This window comes from Lonchura striata, chromosome 2, assembly GCF_050655825.1.
Source record: "Lonchura striata isolate lonStrDom1 chromosome 2, ASM5065582v1, whole genome shotgun sequence".
NCBI classification, from domain to species: Eukaryota; Metazoa; Chordata; class Aves; order Passeriformes; family Estrildidae; genus Lonchura; species Lonchura striata.
Genome location: NC_140704.1, coordinates 113,096,639 through 113,123,592, shown reverse-complemented (window position 1 = coordinate 113,123,592; position 26,954 = coordinate 113,096,639). Strand labels below are relative to the sequence as shown.

At 34.5% G+C, this 26,954-nt stretch overlaps 1 long non-coding RNA gene across 1 annotated transcript; it reads right to left on the bottom strand.

The window, feature by feature from the left end:
• Nucleotides 1-5,723: 5,723 nt before the first annotated feature.
• On the bottom strand, nucleotides 5,724-16,788 carry LOC146768376 (uncharacterized). Its single transcript, XR_014952887.1, has 3 exons — nucleotides 16,602-16,788; nucleotides 12,849-12,889; nucleotides 5,724-5,859 (listed from the first exon to the last, which is right to left on the bottom strand). It is a non-coding gene; the product is annotated as an uncharacterized LOC146768376 (long non-coding RNA).
• Nucleotides 16,789-26,954: the final 10,166 nt, after the last annotated feature.

The following is a 26,954-nucleotide window of genomic DNA, read 5'->3' as shown; positions in this document are numbered from 1 at the left end:
AAAGAAACTGACTTCTAAAGGAAGAAAGACTAACATATAAACTCTTGGATTTTCATGAAACCATTTCCTTGAGTTAGATACCTTTGTTACTGTATCACATTTAATTGAGGCAATATTTCCAGCTAGAGACACAAAATGTATTGCTCACACTTTCCTGGGCTTTGGAACATTTCAAACTTTTTATTAGAGTAACCTCAGTACAAGATCAGGCTTGTTTGCCATGGTTTGGCCTTCTCATGGTGGCCTTCTCTCTTATGCTGTCCTGTATAACTATATTGAACTCAAGGTAACATTTACTTTGTTCTGTATTGTGTAGTGAAAATTAAGGAAGGAAAAAGAAAAACACTCAATATGAAAACATGTTACTCTGTCTTTGAATACACTGCAACAAGCTCAAACTACAAAAACATCTAACATTAAAATTCTTAAAAATATTTTAAAATAGGTGGTAGTAAGAAAGCACATATTCACATTGAATCTTTTGCTTGCAGGAAAAAGAAGAAAATAAGTTACTTCATGTTCATTGAGGAATCCCAGAAGCATCTGGGTTTTTAAATAATAAAGAGAGGGGATGTCAAAATCATTACTGTAAAGCCACTTCTAAATACACCCAAAGAGCATCAAAGCCAATAAAAAGAACCACCCTTTAATTTACTGTACTTGATCTGGAGGATGTAAATGAGTACAGGAAGTTAAGTGTATTGTTGGAGACAAAAACAAGGGCAAAATTTCTGATTTCATTCATATAATCTGAGTACTAATATCATCACTTTAAATGAGATTTCTGAGATTACAGTTTAAATGGCAGTCACCTTTCAGAAAGGTACTACTAGTTTAAGAAGCAGTAAAAACCCCTTGATATTCTAGAAAGGAGTTTTCTGCTGTGATAAGGAAATCCCACCAAACAAACCCATTTTTCCTATAATTCATATATAGAATTCTCAATAAAAGAACAGGGAGATATCAGTTCAAAGATAGGCTAGCCATTAAAAATAATAAAATAAACTAAATTTAATTCAAATGGAATGCCTGGAGGAAAACCCTTCTTGGTTGTACTGGAGGTAATGTGCTAAGACCATCCTCACAAGGCATACATCTAAGATTATTCATTTTACCCAAATCAAACTTTGGGTTTAAAATCCAGAAAATCCCCACTATCGTAATTACACAAGCACAAAAGATAAACAGAGTAAGGTAGAGAGTAGAGTGGAAGGTGTTGTTCTAATGAGCCAATAGTTCCTGTTTTAACCAATCCATTTTCTAGTGTAACAAACAAGACAACAAACTAAAAAACAAAAAAACCTGCACCTCAAAAAAAAAAAAAAAAAAAAGATTAAAAATTTGATCAGCACCACTTGCCAGAAATATAATCACCCACCCCTGCCCCCCAAGAATCTGTGGTATTCAAATCTCTTACTAGTTTATAGTAATTTCTTTTGGAGTTCCATGATAAAGTGTGGCTTAAATTTTCCCTGAGCTTTATCTCATATAATGATCTACAGCATATGTTCTTTTGCACTTTAAAGTGAGGGGAAAGTAGGAGCCTATCTTTTTGCAGCAGCTAAAATAGAAATAACTTGCTTCTACAATTAATAGTGTTTTTCTCAGAAAGTTCACGATTTTTGACTTGTTCTGGCCTGCCACATTAGCATATTTTGTTCAATTGCCAGCTGTGTTGTCTGTGCTGGGAAGAAATAGGTTCACATAAATGTAGAACCAGTCTGAAGTCCTGACTGTAGATAGTGCTCATAATTAGCAATTCCCAGGAGGCTGATGTGTGAAGAGGCACCACTTTAACACTGTTAAAATTATTTCCAAAGAGTACCCAGCATCTTTACTGAAAGAATCAATCAAAAATGTCTTCGGAAGAAAATGTAATTGCTTTCAAAGATTAAAATTTTAATCAGGAATATTCAATTAGAAGTTAATGCTGAGATCCACATCTTAGATTTTTATGCAAATGTGCCATTCTTATATTCAGTATTGAAGATAAAGGCGATTCATGGCAAATACAGTTCTGTCTCTCTGCTCATCAAGTTAGTGATAATTTACTTTGAAGAATGTTTTACACTTGCTACATTTGGAAGTATGTAAATCAGTTCACTTTTGCCCCTTCTACAGTAATTAATCTTTGCATTAGTTATGTGAGATGGCTCACAGCATTTTCACTCATGTGAATCCCCTGGTTTCAAAAAGATTTGACCAATATAAAATAAATAATACGTATCAACTGTTAAGCCAGAACTGAGGTTTGCAAGAGCTTGATTACATTTACTCTTTATGAATAACAATTCTGGAATGGAAGATCTTTAATTGAAAACTGCAGTTACAAAGAATCAGATCTCAAGAATTACTGATAAAATTCCTCTTCCCCTAAACCATTTCATCTTACGAGAGAAGAGGTCAGTGCAACTTCATATAAGTAGATATAGAGCTATTGTATAGAAAAATCCAGAATTATGATATTTTCTTGATCAAAATCCATCTTCAGTTGAAGTAAAATTTTGAATTTATGATTAGAGATAAATTTCATTATAATTAATTTTAAAATTAGAAAATACTGCATTTAGATTTACTTGTTTGAGATTTGACAATATATCAAAAATCTATTAATTAAAAACTCCCTATAAGGCATGGAAATGTATGAGACTATTTCCTAGCTTATATAAAGCTCTTTGATTTTCTGATATATATATTATAATGTGCTATTTTATCCTTGAAATTTAGTCAGTACATACTAGAAACTCAAAAAAATAGTTAAATAATTTAATTTCTCCTCAGAAACTGCAGGTAGTGACTTTTATAAATGACATAATCTATTCTTATGTAGCATCCCAGACAAATAGATTTTTGAATAACCTGAATAGAGAAGAATTCTGTTGGAATTTAAAAGCTTTACAACTGACAATTCTTACCTGTCTAGATTATATTTTATTGTTATTTATGTCTTAATAGTCCCATTTTTACTTGGAAATCTAACATGAAAATATGACCAAAGAAATCAAAATACACAAGTCAACTTGAGCTGACAAGATTTTGATCTTATAAACCTCATTGTCTGTAAAGCTAGAACAGATATGCTGAGTTGGAATGGACACGGAAGGATCATTGAGGTCTGGTTCCTGTCCCTGCACAGAACAGCTCCATGGCTGTCCCTGTGACTCATCTGCTTGACTTCTGACAGTTTGGAATTGCCTGCTTCTGTTTTATTAGGATGTAGTGCTCAAAAAGTGACCAGCACTGATGGACCCCAGCACCTTCAGAAACATTTTCCCGGGAGACTTTACATACTTCGATCCCTGATCAGACTTGATTTAAACTCAGTTATTCTGTGTTCGCTGTGGCCACACCAATCACCACTTCATTCCTGAGACACTTTCTTTCAATAAGCAACAAATCAAGAAGGGCATCTTTCCTAGAAACTCTAGTACCTATACCATGAAGTTACCATCCAAGTGTTTTAGGATTCTCCTGGACCTGTTTGTGCCAGCTGTATGGTGTTCCCAATTATCATCCAGCAAGTGGAAGTTCCCAAAAGGCAGTTGAAACAAGTTGAAATAAACAAGCAAACAAGACATTTACATAACCATTACTCAGATCAAATATCTAATTAAATATACTTCAAGAAGTTTGTAGAGTGATGTGCATTTTGATCAGTGCCTTTTTGCTAAGGAGGTAAGTGCTTATAAGCACTGAGTAAAGCTGATCAAGGGTGAGGCTGCTCTGTGCCTGGGTTACTTTTGCTTTATGTAAACTGGACCTGATATAAGAACAATCAAGGTTTGTCACTACCTTAACTAGATATTTAAAATATCTATGGACAAAACCCATGAAAGACTGATCTAAGGAAAAACACCTAACCACTATATAGTCATGTACATTCTTATGATCATAGATTTCCATAAGACCAATGGTTGAAGAATACTAGGCAAAACTATATGAACTCCAGTCCTGATGGAGTCATGAAAATATTTTCAGAAACAATTACAAGAATAAAGGAACACATTTAACTTGCAAAAATTATTTCCACTGTACAGATTTACATATACTATCATAAACATATACTATTTTGCTTAGTAACAAGTATCCCAGTAAAAAAAAAGAATGTCTTATAATTAAGATAGATGTGTGTACATATATATAGTATACATATATGCATACATCTTATGAGAATATTCTGCTATAAAAATTGAATTTACATATTTCTATAAATATTTTTTATTTATGGAACAATTATTTTGTTTTAGAATTCAGCAATATTGAGATATATTTATATGTGTCAGATACAATTTCAGAGGAGTAAGAGTTGTTTAATGTAGATGTATAATAAAATTCTATAAAGTGGGAAATAGTATATTTGAATTCTCATTAACAACTCATTAAACAGTTATAATGCCCCCATTCTTGCTTGTAGATGATTTTTAGGAGAAAAAATTGTTTCTTTTATATTTCCTTTTAGAGGTACTATTCATTTATATTCTACATGTAAGAGACCACTGGCCTAAATGATCACTTAGTGGAATATTTTTATAAATTTTATAGTAAAGGAACATTTTGCTATTCATTCTAATTTTGTTCTTTATACAGAAAAAAGAAAGAAGGAAAGTAAAATTGAGAATTAAGATAAACAAGGGAATTCAGGAAAATAGGGTTTAAAATCTTTAATGACTGAGTCCCCTAGCAGTGTCACTTATTGAAGATGAACTATAGTAAAGCATGATACAGTGACAGGTTTGACCACAGTATTAACATTACCACAACACTTGAAACCTTCTCATCATAATATAACCAGGACAATAAAGATGATCTTCACTACTGATTTCCAACAATGTAAGTATGTATTTATGACCTGTTAATGATAAAAGGCATTTGAGTAGGGGGATAGAGGTTTTGTTTGGACAGGGCCAGATTTCTCTGATCCTCTTATACTGAGCAGACAAGAGGCTCTGCTAAATATGCACCCTAGAGTTTCTATTTCCCAGTTTCCATCATTCACTGCCTAGTATTTAACAGTCTCATACAGTGTTCAATCTTTCTGGGCCTGGTGGGAGATGGAGATGGGGTGATACACTCAATGCTTCATTTCCTGGCCCAGGAATCTCAAGGGTTATTTCAGACATGAGTCCATCATAATTCTTTATGAGGTGTCAGGTTGCCACTGGACTTACACAGAATGATGTTTTGGGCACTGGCATGGATTGCCTGGTCTGGTTTCAGCCACTTGACATTTTCTTCCATCACGGTAGGCACACAGTGAATTGGTAGATTGTGGCAGTGGTCCAGTGAAATTGATCCACCAGACCTACTCATACTGATTCCACTCACCATTCAGATATACTTTTTTTTTCTGAATTATGGTGCATGTTTCAGAGATAATCTGCACAAGTGGTCAAGTCCCCCCATTGATCAGTAGCCAAATTTTTATGTCACACATCCAGATGTCCACATATAGATGCCCTGCCCCACTGATCCAAGAGGTACAATGGAATGGTGAGGTTGGGGCTTGCGGTCAGTACATAACAGCTTTCCATTGTTGCTTCTTCATTCTGACACTTTTTCTCTCCTTGGGTAAGAGTTCTCCATGGGCCTTAATCCTTCAGTTACAGTCTGCTCCATTGTGGGTCTCCCTTATACTACTGTGAACATCTATTCTGACATCTTCCTCTTCCTTCTCTGTCCTTGGAGTTCATTCTGTTGTTTTCCATTTTTTTTCTTGTCCTCCTCTTCCTGAGATTTTTTTTTTTGCTGAGCATGGTGCATTATGGAATATCCCTGTGGTCAATTTGGGTCAACTATCTGAGTTGTGCTATCTTCAAGCCTCTTGTGCCAGCCCACTCATTTGGGAGGAGGATAATATGGCTGAATGTGAAAGAGAGAAAGTCATGACACTGTGCAAGCATTGTTTGACAATAGCCATAACAATTCTGTCTTATCAGCACTGTTTTAGCCACAGACATGAAGCACAGCACCATATGGACTGTTGTGAGAAAAGTTAACTCCAAGATGGCCAGACTAAGACTGTCTCCACCCCGTGTTCCATGGAATTTTTCTTATGCTCATGTCCCATATTAAATGATATATTTATGTATGTTATGATGTCTTATTAATATAGTTTCATTTCTACACTAAAATTTTCCAAATATTTACCAAAACCATGCTGCATTTCAACATCATATCCATCTATACATTTTATTTTCCTTTCCATCTGTCTAGCTCTCATTCCCAAAATTCCTTCTTACCAATTCTTAAAATAGTATCTGTGCCTAGACATTTTCATGAACCACCTTCCACTGATCCTGGACATGCACACAAATACCATTATTCACTCTGCGACACCTTTCCAAATGTCCACAAGGACAGCCAATGGGTTTGGCTCATTAAAAAAATTAACATAGTCTCCTGAACAGACTGGAATGGAGTCAGACAGACACATGTATGTTCCAAGAAGCATCTTATCCAGCAGCATGTGTCATTATCAGCCAAGCAGATGAATAACAGTATTCTGACAGCATGAGAGATGGCATTAATGCACAGCATTGACACCTGCTAGTCAAAGCAAGAAACATGCACTGAAGTATTTCAGAAACTCTAAACACTTAATAGATCCAAGGAAAATGTGAAGAAATTTGGCAGTTAAAAATTACTATCACATTAATATAGATATTTTTGGTTTTGTTTTTTTTGGGGGGTATTTGTTGTTGTTGTTGTTGTTGTTGTGGTGATGATTTTTGTTTGGGTTTTGTGGGGGGTTTTTTTGGCTGTTGTTGTTGTCAACATTTTAGCCATCAAATTTTCCAAGCCATTATCTGAAGTCTTTAATGACTTAGGCAAAGTTAATTGCTGGCTATTGTTATTTACTGACATTGGCCATGGTTCAGTAATCCAATAGATAGCTCATATTCTGTGTAGCAAGCTCATACAGCCTCACTCACTGAAGTAAACCAGTTCAACTACAGAGAGAAGGAGTTCGATTTCCTAAATTAATTGTTTAAAAGGGGTTTGAATGGAGAGTAGAACTGGAAATTATAGATGGTAATAATTTACCTGCCTTCTCTTTCTCAGTCTATCTGCTGTGCAGGTTTTTCTAGTCTACACATGACATCCCTAGAAAGGGAGATGCTTTGCTCTTGGTTACCTAAGTAATTTTATAAAGAAAATTTGTATTGATTTATTTAGTTTTACAAATATGAATCATATCTATCTTGGAGAATTCTAACTCACAAATAATTGCTGGAAAACATTGACAAATATTTGAATTTATTTTTCTGGGTTGTTTCTGGACAGTGGTTGTTTTTAAACAGTGAAACCTATATATGCAATTTTCATAGCTTCACAGCAGCAGTTTCTTCTAATCTATCAAAGGAATACAGGCAAAGGTTTCAATTGCTTAAGAAAATGCTGATCAGTGTCTTCTACTTAACACTTGGTGGACCTAAGGTAACATATATTTTAATTTGTTCCAGTGCATTAAAAAAGGTCAAAACCAGCATTAACATGAAGATATCATTTTCAATGTTTAACTTGATGTATAGCTGATTCTATATTGCCCAAGAAAAGGTCCATGGTCAAAATTTTATTGCAGCTTAAACTGAAGCCATAATTTGACATGCTTGTGCATGATACACATATATGAATTCTATTTCACAAGGCATAAATATATCCAGATATTCAGATCAAGTTTTTATGTAATATTTACTTAATAAATCAGTATGTTTATTTTCCTAGAAAACACAAACAAAAAAAATAAATGAGACACTTCAGATACAGTTGCCCCCTGTGAGGGTCCTCTTAGTTCTGCACAACATACCTTTGTCCCTCTCCCTGCCCTCCTTAGAGCACCAGCTCAGAATCCATGCATCAAGATGTTAGACTAGATATGAATTCCAGTGAGTGTTAGCTCAACCTCTCTGTCCCTCAAAGCTTCAAACTACTATCCAGTTTCATTGTCAAGCAAATGATAAGCAGATCCTAATCAACAATAACCAGAGAACAATGATGCTGGAAGAAACACTGACATTTGAGATTAAAGTTTTAGAGAATTCCTGGCTATAGCAGTGTTTTTTAGAAATCTCTGAAGAATGCAAATAACCTGTATTTCTCAGAGAGGCCATAAGTGGCAGACTACTCATTGTTTTGGACTCTTAGTTTAATAAAAGTAATCTTAATACTAATCTCATGATTTTACATTGCTTATGTAAGGAGGATTTTTTTCCACAGATTAGTTTAACTAATATGGCTAAAGTTACTAGAGAATCACAGAATATTTTTAGTTGAAAGGGACCCACAAGAATAATCAAGTTCAACTCTTTAGTGAATACCCTATCTTATTTGATACAGAAGACTTGAGGTTTGAAAAGTTTTGGTAGCTAAACACATTATTTGAAGAAATAAAAAAAAGGAAATGAAAACTGGAGGGTGGTAAATGAAAAAAAAATTAAATAAGAAGGAAAGAGAAAGAGAAAGAGAGAAAGAAGAAAAAGTGTAGTGAGGGACTTTGGTCTTGGCTCCTATTGCTCTTCAATGGACGTGGCTCCCATTGCTTTTCATGTTTCTTGTAATTGTCAGAAGCAAAAATTGTTACCTTTTTCAGGTCATTATGTATGGAAGACATTCCTTTTGACTGAGCTCTTGACAGATAATTCCTTAAACTCTGCAAATAATCTATAAGCCATTTAGACATACATGATACATCTCTGCATGGTGCAACGGATTCTGCAGTTCCATAGACAAAAAAAGTTTATTGGCAAAGGAATTTCAGAATCTGATATGAAAAATAAATATTATAATATTATCTTATATACATTCACCTCTCAATAGACCAGGCTGTTCAACAACACATCTAACCTGGCCTTGAATACTTCCAGGGAAGGGATATCCACAGCTTCTCTGGGTAACCTCTTCCACCTTGACAATAAATAATTTCTTCTGTATATCCTACCTAAACTTTCTCTCTTTAAGTTTGAAATCCTTCTACTTAAGCTGAGGAGTTCAATGGTTAGGGTAGATTGCTCTAGAAGCATTTTTTCCCCATGTAAAGTTAAGTAATTAAAAAGAAATATGATGTTAAACAGTTTTGGCAAGACCAATATTTTGTAGGTGTCAACTCCCATTTATTTTTGATTTTTTACATCTAAAACCTACATTGTTAGATACAACTCATAAAATACAGAACTACTATAAGAACTTCAAATAGAAATCATGGCCAGTGCTCAATTATGAGTTAGCTAATAGGACTAATATATTTCAAGATGAATAAGTACAGAAGCTTGCTCACTGCATTTGACCAAGTTATCCGCAAGGTGTCAATATGGATTCATAATAATTTCTATGGCTATAAACAAATAATCGTCTTGTTAAAAATAGAAATTTGGAAATGACAATTTACAGGTGCTGGGGGCATCTCTTCTGTTCCAAGTTTTGAAAGAGACATATTTTCTCAATCTTTTTTTTCATAAATAATTTAATAACGGTAGAACTTTCATATTTCTTATTTTGAAGGCACTAAAGGGTATTTTAGTAATGTGTTTATCTACAGCTAACAACCATAATTAGCTTAAGTTATGGAATGCCCCAAATAAATGAAGAGCAGTTTATAGTTGTTCAGAAACACAGTTTGTTTTGCTGGTGTTTTGTTAAATATTTGCAGAAAACATGATTTGCATCATTTGCAAGTTACATAAACCTTTATAATTATGGCCTAAGGTATTATACAAAAGTTATTTAAGTAATTCCCAAAGACTGCTGCTCAGTGCACCAAGAATTAATCATCTGTTGTGTCTATTATAAATGCAGAAGCAATTAAGTAGATCTGTGATGAGAACAGGTTATTGCCAGGTTTGTACAAAGTTTTTAAATGGCATCATTACTAATGAAGACTGTAGTGACTTGTTTCTTTCTTAGTGAAGAATAAATAATATTACTTTGTCCAAAATTATTTTTTTTTTTTTAATTAAGTGTGTAAAAACAGAAATGTGATAAATCCTAAATAGATTTAAAATGCATATAATGGAAAAAAAATTCCCCTCTTTCCCTGCAAGAATCAAAAAATAATTTTGAAATTAGAAAATTAATATCTATCAATGTCCTAAAACTGAACAAGAATTGTTCCAAAAGCATACATAAGAATCATCTTCACTTGCAATTACTTTGCAATTTTGAGGTCTAACATTTGAATGTAAAATTGTCTGTCTTTGCCCTGTGAATTCACTGAAGGCAATTAAAGTTTTACTTGAATAAAATATAATAAAAGACATAATATCAGGCATGTAAAAAGATATTAAATGAGGAAACAAAGAGAATGGAGCAGAAACTCCATGGCAAGTTAACATGCTTGCATGTATATTTTAACAGCCTACTGCCACTCTACCATTAGAGTTTTCCTTTGCTGATCTTGAGTAACTGATAATAATCTGCTCCTGCTCTGTGAAATATTGTTTAACTGCCACATGAGAATTCTGCCACCTTGAAACATGCTTAAATTATTTTTACTTCTATAAGCGTATAGATTTCCTTGAAACATTAAAATGGCTGGTGTTGCAAGAGCTGAGATCCATCCCTGAATATATCATACAATATACTCAAGACTGGGTTAATCCTGAGATGAAGTCAGTTTGGAGCTTTCATTAAATAGTCTATAGCTTGAGCATGCTCTGATTTACAGCTCCAATTACCTGAGGGAAAAAAGCCCCCTTACAGGTGTAGCTCTGGGACTGCCTCCTTTAGGTGCTCAGGAGCATCTCAAAAACCTGCATTCTTAAATCTGTCAAATATTCCAAAATTATTTTGTGCTTTTTAAGTTTGGATCAAATGTGTAATTACATTTTAATTGTATAATGAGCTAGCCAGTTCGCAAGTGTTTCATTTATTATGTTTTGTGATACCAAAACCAGCATTGTTTCATTGCAGCCTTTGCAACAACCAAAAAGCACACCAGCTCCTTCTCTGGCTGGCTACATCTGGTGCTCAACAGAAAGGAATTTAGTTGGGTCTTTTCTTCTTTACTTTGCTATTCTTTCTTGGTAATACACAGTTCTGTAATGAGCACAACTATTAATATACTTACTCTTGTCCAAAATGTTCATGTATTTGGCACATCTTCACACATTACTATTTTGCAGTCTAATCTTTTGCAATGTCCTCTGAAAGTCTGCCCAAATGTTCAACAGGAAAAAAAACCCCAAACCCTAAGTAAAGCAAGAAAATAGAAGCTCTCTAGATATAAACTTGATTAAAGTAATACTATCCACATTCATTTTACTAGTCATTATGTGTAATCAGGATCTCATCTTATTAGTTACTGTAAGGAATTAAGAGGCTCTAGGACACGTAATGTTTAAAGATAACATGACAGAGACCTCTATGTCACTACTGGCTCCAGGAAGCCATCTGTTTAGTTGAATATAATAAATTTTCCATTAGCTGTTGATTTCTTAGTCAAGGTACAATGTGTTAGTCCTAGACAACTTTCTAACTTTCTTAATGCTATACGCAGCAAGCACATTAGTACATGAAAAATAAAAGCAGTTTTCAGTTAAACATATTGGGGGAATCTCTCTCCAAGTGCTTATTAAACATGGGATTGTTTTGGGACATGGGAAACCTAAATTTGTATCACAGTTACCATTACAGAAATAATTACTTCCACTTTCCCCTTTTGAGTTGCTCCACAGGATTTCATTAGAAGAAATATCCTACAAAAGAAATTGTGAAAGAAGTTGCCCTTCTAAAGTAAACTCTTGTGAGCAGCTTTGATTTTTGGGAATTTGCTGTGTTTTTCGCCCTAGACACTCAAATTTAATACAATTTTAAATGCTTATTTTTCATAAAGGGAAAAATTTGGAAGGACAACCTGTTTCTTGTAATCCAGGTGAATGCGAGAATTTGCAAGGACCTTAATTTCCATTTTGGGTCTTCAGGTTAGAAATTAGTAAAAAGTTGTAGAGGTTAGGAGCCGTGTTAGAAGTCTGTGCACTCTGTCACCAGGAGGTATTTAGGAACAAGATAAACAAGGCATCGTAGAGTAACTCCTTGCAGTAGCAGATGCAACTGTGAAGCAGGGGAGTGCAGTAGGTGACCCCAAGGTCCCTTCCAGCTCTCTGAGTTTATGTATTGGCAGAAGTAAGTTTATTTAAAGGGTCAGATTGACTGTTCCTCTGTACTGCTGTGCTTCACCTCCATGCATTGCTCTTCTCTTTCAGGACTGCAAGTAAAAAAGAACTAAGGGTAAACAGAGGCTGTTTACATCAATTACTGTTTTCTTTTGCCCAGCAAACACAAAGAGCAGATTACATATCTGCTGTAATCTGGTGTCTCGAGTCTCCACACACAGAATCTACAAAGCAACCTCAGAGGAGTGGACTAGGATCTTGAAGTGGTAATATTATGTTACACAGAAGGAAAAGGAAAGAATCCTTCTTGTAATAGCATGGATTCAATGAATAAGCACCCATATCTCCTAAATGGAAAACTATAATGAAATAAAGAAAATAAAGGATGTTCCAAAGATCCATGGCTCAGACTTTCAGATATGATCAGGGATCTTGGAATACATTCAACTTGAATTATGTTGTAGCAATGTTCAGATTTTGAAAAAAATAGCATTCACTTATAAGTTTTTCATTTAAAGACTTTACTAGAGAAAACTAATGATGTTTCCTATTCCTGTAGCAAGCAATTCCATATCAAGTGAAGTCAAAGATTGGTATCCTGTCACCAATGGCAACTTGACAGTATCCCTCCCTACTTTTCTTTTGTGCAACAATGAATCGCAGTGAAATTTATTTGGAAAAAAGAAATAAGCTACCTTGCCCACTCAAAAAAGCAAATGACAAAAAAAAAACCATACAGACCCTAAGATGAAGATGATGAATGTCCCAGAAACGAAGTACCTCTGGTATGAGAAAATGAGAAAAGACAAAATTAAAAATGGAGATTAAAAGGAAGTTTTCAACAACAATGAAAAGTGTAAAATGCAGTTTATAGTTTAATTTTGTTTTTAGCTAGTAGGAAAAAAAAATCTCTGCCTGCCTTTTCAGAGGTGTAAAGCAGGCAAACACAGGATGCATAGGCAAGGGAGGATTAATGTCACTACTGAGACTAGGAGCTCCCAGTTGACAAGTAAGCAACCTGTAGGGTTTCCCAGTATATTGGGAAGGTAATGTTGAAGTGCCAAATTAGGGCACTTTTTCAAACTAGATTACAGTGCCTTTCACAGTATTACCTGAGTTTAGTCCTGGCCACCAACTGTATTACAATAGTTCTTATTTCTTATATGAACTATAGTAACTACATAGCTTACTATTTTAATAGTCTCACAGATATGCTCATATTTGTTCAGATATTTTTCTTTAATAAGCAGCACCTAACTAAACTCACATCACAATTTAATGTCATATAAATTACTCAGATTTCCCAGAAGATAATTTATGTCTTTGAAAATAGCCACTGACATTCACAGGCTGAAAGAATTCACTTTTACAGTGTGAGTGATGCAACTTGTGCTTTGTCAGTAAAAATAATTTGCAGCAATGTTTCATGGTTCTTGCCATAATAGAACAGACCAGTGCATCTCAGCATCAGAAAATTTAGCAGGCATCCTGACCCTGCAGTTATAAAGACTGTTCTAAGTTTATAAGCAGATATAAATATCCAAACAACAGGATTCAAATATCATACCTGCCTCTTGTTATGATCAAAGTAGCAGCAAAACCCAGTATTTCACTTAAAAGAGGAAGGGGAAACTTTCAAGTGCAGCTGATATCTAAACAACTACAAGCATCTCCCTCAACTCCTATTTCTTTTGGTAGTGTTTGATGTCTCAAAAGAATTTTTGGAATTAAAGGTATTGTATTTAAATAAATTTATTTTTTTTTTTTTTCAGTTGGCCTCGATTCTTTTCACACTTATAGCAGCAAAATATCAGAAAAATGTCTTTTGTTTTTTTTCTGGGTATACATAAAATTTAAGACACTCAAGTCATGACTGCTAGAAAGAGCAGTTTGTCTCCTCTACATAATGACAACTATGAAACTAAAAATAAATACATTAAATGTCAGCACCCCTACATACTGCAATCAACACTACCCAAAGTACTTTGAACATTTTAGTGCTGTTTATTGTAGAACATAACCTTTGATCACTCAAAACATAGAAAGTACCAGGATCAAGACCCAATCATAATGCCTCTCTTTACATTGCTGTTAAGACACTGTACTTCATTGTATAAATATAGAGTATAAAACTCTCATACAATATTTATCTTAACACAGCAGGTTGACAGAGGATAATAGCAAAGCACCATTTTAATCTATGTTTTCCAGTTGCCAATTTGAGAAGAACCTGATGCCAGGGTCTCCCATTCTGTACCTGCAAAGTAAGTTTCACAAGTCAGAGAAATAAGTGAAAAATAAAACTAAAAAAACATTTAAACTATTAAAGGGATTATGTAGATTTTCAGTCACAATTATATACTTATTTCTAAAATTCATTTGTACATGAAAGTGTTGCAGGATATTCTACATTGATGAAAACAACAAAAATCAAGGAAGTACATAGATCTCAATAAGATACAGAGTATTTGTATATAGAGGAGGTGGAAAACCCAGGCTCTAAAAAAAGGCCTAAGAATAAAATTTTGGGTGAAAAATAACAAAAAAAAAAGAAAAAAAAAAAGGCAATAAAAGGTGTTGATATTGGTAGCACAACAGAATGTCAGCGTTTTCTAAATGAATGAACTTCTTTTTCCTCTGAAATTTTCTGAATGTAATGCCCTGTAAAGTGCAACAAATTCATTAGTGTCTAAGAATGGAACCACTTCAAAACCATGCATCAGAAATTTGGTATGAAATATAGGTAAATGGGAGCAAACAAGTTTTTCTTAGAGCCTGATAATTGTCCATTTAATCAGGTTTTGTAAAATTATATGCCAGTTGGTTCCAAAGAGTTCATAAGTTAAAGTGGTAAGATGATGTTTGTGTAGAGGCAGTTAGAAGAGGAAATCTTACATGGAGAAGAAAATCCAGCCTGGAGGACTGGCCAGAGCAAGTCAATGTTATGTATGGCAGGAGTGACTTTGCAGAAATAATTGTCTGTACCTGCATTGGGAGAGTCTAGTGATTTTCTGGAGCTTTTAAATGAAACTAACAATTGAGAGAGGAGAGGTGGCCATCTCTGTCTTACACTGCAGGCAAATGGCAAAGACAGGCTTGGAATTGGTGTTACGTGGACTGCAGCTGAATTCTCTAGTCTTTATGAACAAAAAACCAAATGTGTGAAAGAAATTGAAATCCTAGACCTGAACAGCAGCACATTTCACATATGGTATCAAAATTAAAGTTTACTTGAACATTAGATACATGTTTTCCATTATATGAAATTCCAAAAAATCATTTCTCTACAGCAAAGGAGGCAGAATTGTAAATTTCTAATATTTTCTGATAAGCAGATTGTATTGAATCAGCTACAGACCAACCCATGCCAAACAAAATAAAACAGAAGTACCACTGAGCATGTTTCTTAAGGCTAGAATCCCCTTTTTTCCTACCTCTAATTCTGTTCTGCAGCATTCTTTCAAGTTCTTAATATAATTTGCTTGTTCATTTTATTAATATTAGTTATTTTTTGCAGATTATGTTTTTAAAATTAGTAATGGCAATATTTCTGCCAAAGATAAGTGTTTTACAGAATTGTCTTGATGTGTATGTTATATTTAATTGCATTCTCTAAATTTAGGTAATGTTGTGGGGAATCATTTCAATTAGGTTGCTTTTCTTCATGGTTATTAAATTCATTTGAAAAAATAGGAGAAAAAACCCTAACAAGCAGAGTGATGGGAGTTCTGAAATAGCAGGTTATAGCTTAGCAAATCTTCTTGAAGCCATTTGCAGGTATAACCATAATTTATCTCATTCATTAAGGGGAAACAAAGAATAAAAATAACCAACCCAACCAACCAAAAAGACCAGCTTTCCCTCTGCCCCAAAAAATCCCCAAACCAAGACAAAACCAACAGCCACATAATAACTATGGAAATTTATTCTGCTTTCTCCTGACTTGAATACGACAGAATAAGAAAAACTTCAAATTCAATGTTACTTTTTACATTGGCCCTCTCTATAATATTTTTCTAATATTTAATAATAGTATTATAATTTGTCTAAGATTAAACAATTTAAATAATTAATATACATCCTACTGCAATAGATCCACGTCCCCTCCCTGAACAGACCAAACTAAGAGTAATTAATGGGATAAAGAAAACCATACTCTCACATTGCTGACAATCCTAGTAAACCTGGTTTCTACCAATAATATTCAGTGCAAAATAAAAAGGTAAATCTAGATGAAATTAACAATTTAGGATGGCCAAGTAAGGAGGAAAGGCAGATTAGACTGGGTTTAATTTAATATAATGGGATTTGATACCTAGTGAGAGTCTGTTCCTCTTGGGAAAGTAATTCTTTTAAATTTTGTGCAGAAGCCTGCAATAGCTCATCGTGCACAGATAAAGAAAGCTGTGTAAAGCAGTTGTAAAGACTTCCAGTCAGAGATGGGGCCATGGTGTCACAGGGTTCTCCAGGCAGCCTCTTGGCATTTTGACTCACCTGCTGCTGCTCTCCGTGACACTGATTGAGCGGACATTTCTTGAACAAAGCCGCTGGGACCCTTGCTCTCATCTTGCTTGCAGACTCTCCTCCAGGGTTTGCAAACCACTCTCTTACAGCACTGCATGAACACACTGTGCCACAATATCTTAATAAATTGATTGAGTTGGGATGGCTCTGTGTGCCTGTAATTAACAAAGCCAATATCTAATACTGGCAGCTGTGATGAGCTAATGGACATTCTGGTGACCTTAACATTGCTCAAAACTTCAGAGGAAATTCTGTGAGAGATTAGGTAAGTGGAATGGAAAGCAAGACAGAAAGCCAAATGTCTGCAAAATTAAGCTATCTTTTTCTAATAAGCTATACTTTGTTAACAACTGTCATAAAGAGTATGAACATGCCAATGCCATCACATACAGCTGTCATCTTGCTGTGATGGCAAGAAAACTGAAAGTGATAGAGTGACAGAGATGAAGACACATCTAAGAATGAGGATCTGAAAATATTAACCTGCTATTCCATTTTTAACTTCATCATTTGTTCATATTATACCAGATGTTCTGGGCTTTGACACGGGGGTTGATCAAAAGCTGTGGGAACTGACAACTGAACAGGAGGCATGGGAGCTGAACACATTTCTCTGTACTGAGGCAGTACATGACCAGACCTCCCTACTTTTTATGATTCTTGTACAGTGGAAAGAGGACAGTGCAGTGACACAAATCCTTCCTTCTGTTGCTTGAATAAGTTACACATGGTGAGAAATGCCAAAACCACAATTTTTGAATTTTGGAGTGGGGAAATTCCCAACTTCTTCTACACTGAATCAATAAATCAAGTTCTAATTTTAGGACAATATTAAATGCATCTCTCATAGCCTGCCATCTTTGATGAATGCTCCTAATACTATTATATCTTTGATATTTACTTAAACCTCAGCTCACTCTCTTTGACCACAGCTTTACTCAAACTGCAGCTATACTCATATTTCTGGTTCCAGACATCAGGAATCAGATTTGCACAAGCAGCCTCCCACCCTGTCCTCCACTTGCCCTTGCAAGTGCCTCAAAACATGACTGAAAGTGGAATGTGATTCATGCAACTGAACCTTGCTGTCTGTAAGGAGGGCATGTTTCTGCAGATATTTTCATGGCTTTGAGCAGTGATCTGTTGAGCCTCCAGGTTAATATCAACAGTCAGGATATAGAGTACTTTATCAGATCTAGGGAAAAAGAATTGGTTCTGTTGCAATATAAGAAGAAGTTTTATTTATACTTTCCTTAAAATTAAATGTTTAAGGTGATCCTTGGTTGAAATTAATCTCATAGGTACTTCTTCTTGCACATGATCTCTTACTATTTACAATTGAATGAGAAGATCACATTTTCTTGCTAGACAGAAAATAAAAATATGGCCACCCTAAAAAAGCATAGTGCGTTTTTTTTTTCTAATATGTTATAAAGGGAATGAAGATGTCTGTGGAAGTGAAAGCCCACATTTCCAGTGGAAAACTTCTGAGTGTACAATGGTCTAACTTTTGATGAAATCTATTCTATACATGTGCAGATAGAGAGGGAGAAGCCAGACAGATTTTCTTAAACGTTTGAGAGCTACCACATACTGAGAAAATGAGGGCTATTTCTAACTCATATCAGAAGAGGGATAATAGTTATCACCCAAAAATAAGCAGGAAACTAATACCTAAGTAAGAGCTTAAAATAAATTCACATGCCTTTTTACAATTTTTGCTTCCTGTCACATGTTTATTTTATTCATTTTAAGTATCCATTGACTATTAAAAAGTCACCAGCAAAAAGCTATTATCAGTTTTAGCAAGCCTTCTATAAAACATTTTTTTTCTTAAGGAAACTTTATCATGTGGAAAATTTTCATTTACGTAGTAATGCCAGTTGAAAAAGAATGCTTCTATATAATTTTAACAATATTTTTTATAAAACAGTGATTTGTGTCTTTTAGTATCTCTCTTAACAGAAGTCTAACTACAGAGTTATGAATTTTCCACAATTTGAACCAATGCATAATCAAAAAAAAATGCTTGCAAAAGATGAAAGAAAGACTTTTTGCAATGAATACTTCTACCTTAATAAAGAGAAGAGGCAGAGTATTTTAGATTACTGTCTACACTTTCTGATGAGAGTTTTAGTGCCAATACAGGAAAAAAATTCTCCCTACTCTGAACCCAAATGATCTATTTCTATACCTTTTTCTGCACCTAATGGAGACCCTTTTCCCCTTTAACAAGAGCACAAAGAAAGCAAGGCTTTGAACTGCTGAGAACAGTTTGTAGCTGTCCATCTAAGAATCCATAGTTAAGTTTTTAAATTTTTCAACAAAAGATCACACTTTCCTGTCTTCTTTTTGGAAGCAGGTTTATTTTTAAATTAATTTTCTATGGATGCCCACACTTGACTAAAATTTCTGCTCTGCAGAAGTGCTGAATATCATGTCTGCTTGCTAATATTCAACCCAAAGCAAGGAAAGATTTTGTGACCGGTGAGGCTGAATGCTCTGTGCTGCTGGTACATGCAATTATCTCATAACACTTGATATACAGACTCTGAAAGAGAACGGGACAATGCTTGAACTGCTGAATCACTGTATGGATGGCTTGTTATCACACTAACCTCATTCTGCAGGGTTTCAAAAATGGGAGGAAGAGTGTTCCAAACATTCACAGGAAGGGATATTCTGGCTAAACATCTTTCTTTATGTGCCAATCAAAAGAATGGATTTTTAAAAGGCAATGGAGTGTGATCAGTAGTCTACTTGGAAGTTAAAAATGGAACAGTCCTAAGTCTTATTTCCCTTGAACAGAATTTAAAATTTGCATTGAGAGAAAAAATGGAACATATATCAAAAGTCAACCTCAATTTGTAATTTCAAAATTTCATTAGCTTTCCTTTTTCCTAACTTTACTACATGATTTATCTTCTCTGCGCTTTATCTCCTTTAATCTTTTTGATTACACATACTTTTCATGAAACATTTGTTAAAATCAGCAAATTTCCAGTTAATTTAGTTTCATTTATTCATCTTAAAAGCTTTGCAGGCCAGCTTTCCACAATAAAGTAAATGTAACTTTCCTTACATGTTTATGGTCAGAAAATAAAAACACTCTGCCAGAAGAACTGGCAAGTAGATAACCAAGAAATATCAAAAAAAGACCAAGTTGCTCTGTAGCAAATGAAAAGAAAGAGAAAAAGGGATGTTGTCCTCTTTCCCAAGCCATGGCAAATTGATAGTGAGGGATCACAATCAGAAGTGACACACTTGTATTTAGTAATGCCAGCGGAATTTTTCACTATGATTTCTTAAATAATTTTTGAATCTATTTAAACATTCTTCATCTGTAGCCTCCTATAAGAAATAAATGTATCAGAAATAAATTTGTGATTTGAGGCTGTGAATCACAATTCAATACAATCTCAGGAACAGATTTAGACTAATATAGAGCTATTTTTCATTAAACGGAGCTTCTCAACTTCATTAATTTTTGCAGAAGTCTATAAAAGCTAATAATAGCTGCTATTCTGATATTATACAACAACCTTGAAAACCTTTCTAGTGTACAGGAGGTTGCGTGTTCATGCACCAGAAACCACTACAGTATACAACATCTGTCTGGATCTAACTCACAATGACAATAACATCCTTTTGGCTTTAAAAGGCAAAGGACAACTAGCACTGAATAAGGTAGAAGACAGGAGTTATTTTGATACATCCAATTACACAAAGATTTTATTTGTGAGTAGAAGAGTGAAAATGACATTATAAAAGGGCTATAAAAGCTTAAATATATTCTTTGTTCTGGAGTTCGATGTGGTTCTCAGCAGATCTTCCTGGTCTTGTGCCAAATGCTTCCAGTGAGGATGTAAAGAGATTAACAAGTGATACGGACATATGGGATAGTTCTTTCCCCACATGATCATTTTGCCCTCAAGCCTGTACCTAAGTGTTACCTTATTTCCTGAAGGAAGATCATTTACATTTCTTTCAGTGTAATAGTTAACGTTGAATATAATTTTTGAATAAAAATTGCTATGTTGCTAGTCTGTGCTGTGTTCTGTAGAAGTAATTGTAGAGTAACTTCTTTGGAATGGAGAAGATTTTCTGTAAAGTTTTGTGATATGTCACTCTTCAACATTGTAACAGTACTAGGTAGCTTAAGATATTTTCAAAGCATAAGATGATCAAAATTATTATGGTTTATTATTCTAGTTTTCTTAATTTTTATAATAAGAATGAACTCTGCATAAAAGTTAAGGCATGATCATGAATTGTTAATTTTCCAGGTTCAAATTTTCTTTTGTAATTAATCATAAATTTCTAATCCTTATTTACTGGCTTTTAAGTTTATTTTAGGGTGTCAGCACTTAATTTCTATCTCAACTGATAAGGAACTGTCTTCTCAAAATATTATCAAGCTTCTTATACTTATATATAAGTACTTATATACTTATATATATTCAATTAATTTAAGTTACTATTAAGTAATTTACCATTATATAATTTTTAGCTATTGTGTCTATATATATACAAATATATGTGTTAAGTATATCTATAGAGAGGATATATATTAATAGAAGATTAACTAACTTACAATTAACTATCATAATTTTAAAATTTTCCCTTGATATTTATCATACAAGAAAATCAATATAAAGTGACATTATTACATATCTTTTTGTCTAATGATATTAATTTTATAAATTCTTGATCTTAATCTGTATCATGTAAACAGCTTTTAATCAGATTTATACTTCTTTTGTATGCTCACAACATTTAACTGGGATATAAATCTTTAACTTAAGACCTTATAAAATCTTTGCTTTAGAAAGTGCATAATTATGAATGAACAGCCACACAAAACCTCAAAGGATATTCTAAGGTAGCAATTCATTTCTGCCTTAGAAATCACCAATTAAGTCTTCTCAAACAGGTGTAAAAGAGGGCAGGTATTGATGAAGATAATCAAATTCCAATATCAGCATCAGTAAGATGCACTAAAAATTAGGAAGCCTTCTTTGGGCACTTAAAAGGTTCTTCAAACACTTTGGAAAGACTTAAATAAAAAGCACTATCTTAGTTAAAGTTTATTATCTTAAAATTTCCTGATTTTCAAAATCTATATGATACCTTATTGAGCAGCCTCTATTCCAAAATAATTTAGAATGTTTTTATTGAGATCAAATAGACTCAGTTTTTAAAGAAAAGAAAAATGGATCATAAGTGTTTGGATAATGACCATTCCCTACTTTAATTTTTCCCAGTGCCTGCTTTGATTTTATAAGAAGAATAAAAGGAAAGATTGTACCATACAAATACCTGCCTATGCATACTGAAGATTTAGAAAACAGGTGAATTGTGTGTTAACTTTTAGAATAAATAAATCACTGCATTTTAGAACAAATATTATACACCTATATTGCATTTGATTTCAAAACACTACTTTAGAGTTCTCATGAATTTGAATTACTTTATTAATGTAAACAGAGTAGAGTAATTAAATATTCAAATTTAAATGTTATATTAAAATAAAACTGCATAGCATTTTTACAAGTACTTTTTTCTTTTTCAATAACTTGCCAATATAAATAATTTTTCATAATGGACAGTGCCATGGAAACTTTCTATCAAAATATATAATGAAGAAAAAATGTTGAAAAGGAGAAAGGCATGAACTCGTATATATATATAAGTAATCAAGAAGCTAAAATGTTTAGAAAGGATTATCAGCTGATTTTGCCTTCAAATATATTTGGGTGGCTTGCCTTAACAATGAGATACATAGTATTTCTAAGCAAAGATTTTAGATCACTACCAGGTCATCTGAAAATTGACATTTTTAGAGAGGAAATAAAGATATATTTTAGTACTGATAAAGATGAATAAGTAAAAAGTTAAAATTAATATCAGACATGCATAAGGAATAAATCCTGACTTCTACTGAATTTTAAAAGAGAAAACAAGTTTATCTGAACAAAACCCAGGTCAGAGAAAAGAAACGACCAAACAAGAAAAAATGGAAATCTCATTACACTGTAAAAGACAGGAGGAAATACAAGACACCATATCTTTTAATGAAAGCTATTTTACAAAACCCTAGCTCTTAGCTGAAGAAAATTCATTGACTTCAGAGAAGGTACGACAGAATAAAATCTTGTATGCATCTATTTCAACAAAATGAACTTCATATTACATAGAATACTATAGAAGGCAACATTTACCATTCTAATTAAAAATAGTTCATACCCTATTACATTGTTGTCTTCAATAACAATGGACCCAGCATGATGAGAAAACAGGTTCTAAAATTATTTAAATCGACAGGCATCTCTTTCTATGATATATTCAGAGGTGTCAGAATGGAACCCTATTTATATTTGTAATTTTCCATGAGGTTTGAAACTGCTTCTGGAAAAGTCTTGAATTTTTAAAATTAATTTCTTTTTTCAGTTTGCCTTTAAACACAACTTAGAACAAACTGATTCCATTCCTTTACATTTTCCATCCTCCCCTCATTAAAAGAAAAAGAAAAAAAAAAGGAAAGCGAAGAAAAAAAAACCAATATACATCAGTTGTGTCATTTAATGAATTAATGAAGGATGCAAATTTTTTCAAAACTTTGTTTCTAGGCTGTCACTTTTCAGCCACCTAAAGGAGTATCTTAGAATACTTAGGTCAGGAATTCTTATGGTTGCAGGAATGAATGCATGTGTTTTAAAAAGCAAGACACCTCAAATGAATCATTCCATTCTCAAGTAAAATAGCAATCCTGAAAGAGAAATATCGGAAAAGTCAATGGTAATTGATATGAATTTACCCAAATTAATACTCTATCTCCCTGAAACTGGAAGGCAGGTCTGGATTATTTTAAGAATCTGGGGGAAAGAATGACATTTTTAAGACAAATCTGAAGTTAATATTTTACTCTGCCTCTTATTTGGCAGACTCATTTAAAATATTCATGTGTAATCAAGTATCATGATTCCAGATGAAGAGAATAAGGATTCTGGACATCTCTAGTTGCTGGAATGCAGGCATAAACAGTGTCCCATGAGACAAAATAACAACAACAAAAAAACCCAAAAAACTCCCTAAAACCAACCAAAAATCTTCCACCATATATTCCTATCAAGATAAGCCATTGCTTTAGCTTGTGGCAGATGATCCAGATGGAAATTTCTCTATGCTTGCATCTTAATCTTAAGAGTTAAAAGAACAAGCATCATGTTATATAAAGAGACAATATAGATCAAATTTCAGAGGACCATGCTTGACAGTCTTGTTTAGCTACCCTGTTCTCTGCAATCTGGATGTACTATCTGACTCGAAAGGTCAGAGTACTTTTTTTATTAGAACAGCTAGTTTGTGTCAAACAGCCTTTGAAGCCATAGATTTAGAGGTATCCCACAGATTTTCATTCTGAGAGCTAGGCCCTTTCTACCTTCAGCGGAGCTTTTTTTTCTGAAAAATACATACTTGTTTGTGATGGTACAGTTGTGCATCACACCAGCCAGGCAACAGGGTGTAGGAACTTCAGTACTTCAGCATAGCTAGTTATTTTAGTGATAAAAGTAGGTGTTTAAGAAACACTCATCAAAAGGACAACAGGTCCCTCCAAAACTTTGCAGTTCCTTTCAGTCACTTTTATTTTTATAATTCATATTATTTTTCTACTTCTTTTTTACTACTTTGTTTTTATTGAGACAAGAATAAATTGGTTCACCTGTGAGTTTAATGAGAGAAAAGTTATCCCTGAGGTTCAAAATCACTCACCACTTTTTCCCTAATTTAAAACTCCCAGTAATCCCTGACCTCTCTAACCCCATAAGCAACACCACACATAGACCATAACCTCCCTTGCAGGGCTCTTTTTGCGAACATTACCTTTCAGATTTACTGTTCAAGTGAGGCAATCACAGATAACATATTCCTGCTGTTCTTGCAAGCAGCTCTTGTTTATGTTTCTGGAGATAGTATAGATCAACTTAATCTATATCAGTTGTTTTAAAGATTATTAAATTTAAAAAAAATCACAGCTATTTACCTCTATATGTGCATGAAGGTGTTATTTGACAACTGTCCACTGAAATACAGATCCTAGAGAGCAATTTGAAGAATGGCAATTTGACTCTTCCCCTGCCCAGGAGATACATCACTGGAAACACATAATAACATGTAAATTTGAAATTTATAACCTGCAAAAACAAAAACTAACAGAAACATCTTAATTATACTAATTTTGCTTTGCATCTTCACAGCTCAGTTAGCTTCTCAGCTTTTTTTTTTTTTTTTTTTTTTTTCCTTCAAGTTGGGCTGGCTATCAATTTCCCATGGATTTTGCCTAAGCATTTCTCTATGCTAAACAACCACAGCTCCCTCATCCACTCCTCACAGGATTTGTGCTCCAGACCCTTCACCATCTCCACTGTTGTTCTCTGGACACTCTCCAGTACACCAATGTCTTTCTTGTAGTGAGGGACCCAGAACTGAACACAGGATTCAAGGTGTGGCCTCACCAGTGACAAACAGAGTAAGATGATCTTTTCCCAAAACCTGTTGGCCACACTATTTCTGATACAGGCCAGGATGCCATTGACTTTCTTGGCCCCTTGGGCACACACTGGCTCATGTTCAGATGCTGTTGACCACAAAGCCCCTATCCTTTTCTATCCAGCAGCTTTCCAGACACTCTGCCCCAGCCTGTGGAGCTCCCTGGGGTTATTGTGACCCATGTGCAAGATCCAGCACTTTACCATTTCCAGTGTCATGCAATTGGCCATGGGCCATCAACCCAGCCTTTCCAGAATTCTCTGCAGAGCTTTCATCAGACTGACTCTCCTACCAAACACGGAGTTGTCTGCAAACTGACTGAGTGTGCACTCAATCCCCTCATGCAGACCACTGATAAGCATATTAGACAGAACTCACCCAATAATCTCAGGGAAACACTACTTGTGACCAGCCACCAAAGATTTGTGACATTTGCTAATCTCCAGTAAACTGGCACCTCCCTGGTCATCCAGGACTTCTGAAAAAGGATCCATCTCCCTCAGTTCTCTTGAGTGACTCCCATTCAGTGTCATACACTTGTGCCTCTCTCAGTGGTGTAGCAGGTAACTGACTATTTCCACTTGGATTATCAAGACTTCATTTTGTTCCCCATGGCTGTCTTCCAGCTCAGGGACTAAGTATTCTGAGAATAGTTGGTCTGTCCAATAAAGCCTGGTCAAAAATGGCATTAAGTTTGTACTCTTTTTCTCATCCTTTCCCCCCCACATCCAATGGAGTTATTCCTTAGCCCTCCTTTCATTGCTAATGAATTTATAGAAATATTTTTTATTTTCTTTTAAGGTAGCAGCCAAATTAAGTTATAGTTATGTTTTGGCCTTTTTAATTTTCTCCTTTCATAACCTCACAATATCCCTGTAGTCCTGAATTGCCTACTGCTTCTTCCAAAGGCCATAAATTCTCTCTGTTTTCTTGAATTTCAGTGAAATTCTTTCCGCCTTGCCAATGGTCTTCCCCACTTGTTTGACTTTTGGTACATGGGGATGGCCCGGATGCACTTTTAAGAGTTCCTTTTTTGAAGAATGTCCAGCTTTCTTGGACTCCTTTGCCCTTCAGAAATGTCTCTCAAGGGCCCTTTTCAGACAGTCCTCTAAAAAGGTCAAAGGCTGCCCTCTGGAATTTCAAGGTAACAGTTCTGCTGATCACTGCTCCTTACTTCTCTGACATCATAATCTATCTTACTGTGCCCAAGTGAGTCTCCAACCCATAAATCCTTTTCTGTTTGAAAAGGACAGATTCAGTGGGGAACAATCAACCACTGTGCCAGCAAATTCTGTTTCTGACACTGCAGAAACCTCCTAGACTCTTTCCTCTCTACTTTATTGCATTTGTAGCAGGCATCTTGGCAAACTGATGTACCCCCAAACAACAAGAGCTAGTGAATGTGAGACTTCTCCCAAACTTTTAGAATATTTTGTCTGCCTATATACTGATGGAGTAATTTATAATAGATTCCTACCATGATACCTGCCTTGTTGGCCTTCCCTCTAATTTTTATTTATAAATACTCAACCATATCATCACCGTCACTCAGATCCAGACAATCAAGACCCTCCTTCCTTGCCTACCCCTTCTAGAGAGTTTATGGCCATCCATTGTTGAAATTTTGTAAGTCAATTAAAGTTCTCATGACATCAACTAAATAATTGTTTTCCTGCTGCACAGTGGCTTCCAACTCCACCTGGCTTTTGCTTGTGCCCTGTGCACTTCGTCAAAGCAGCTCCTCCCAGGATTCACTCAAGCTGTTATTTTCTA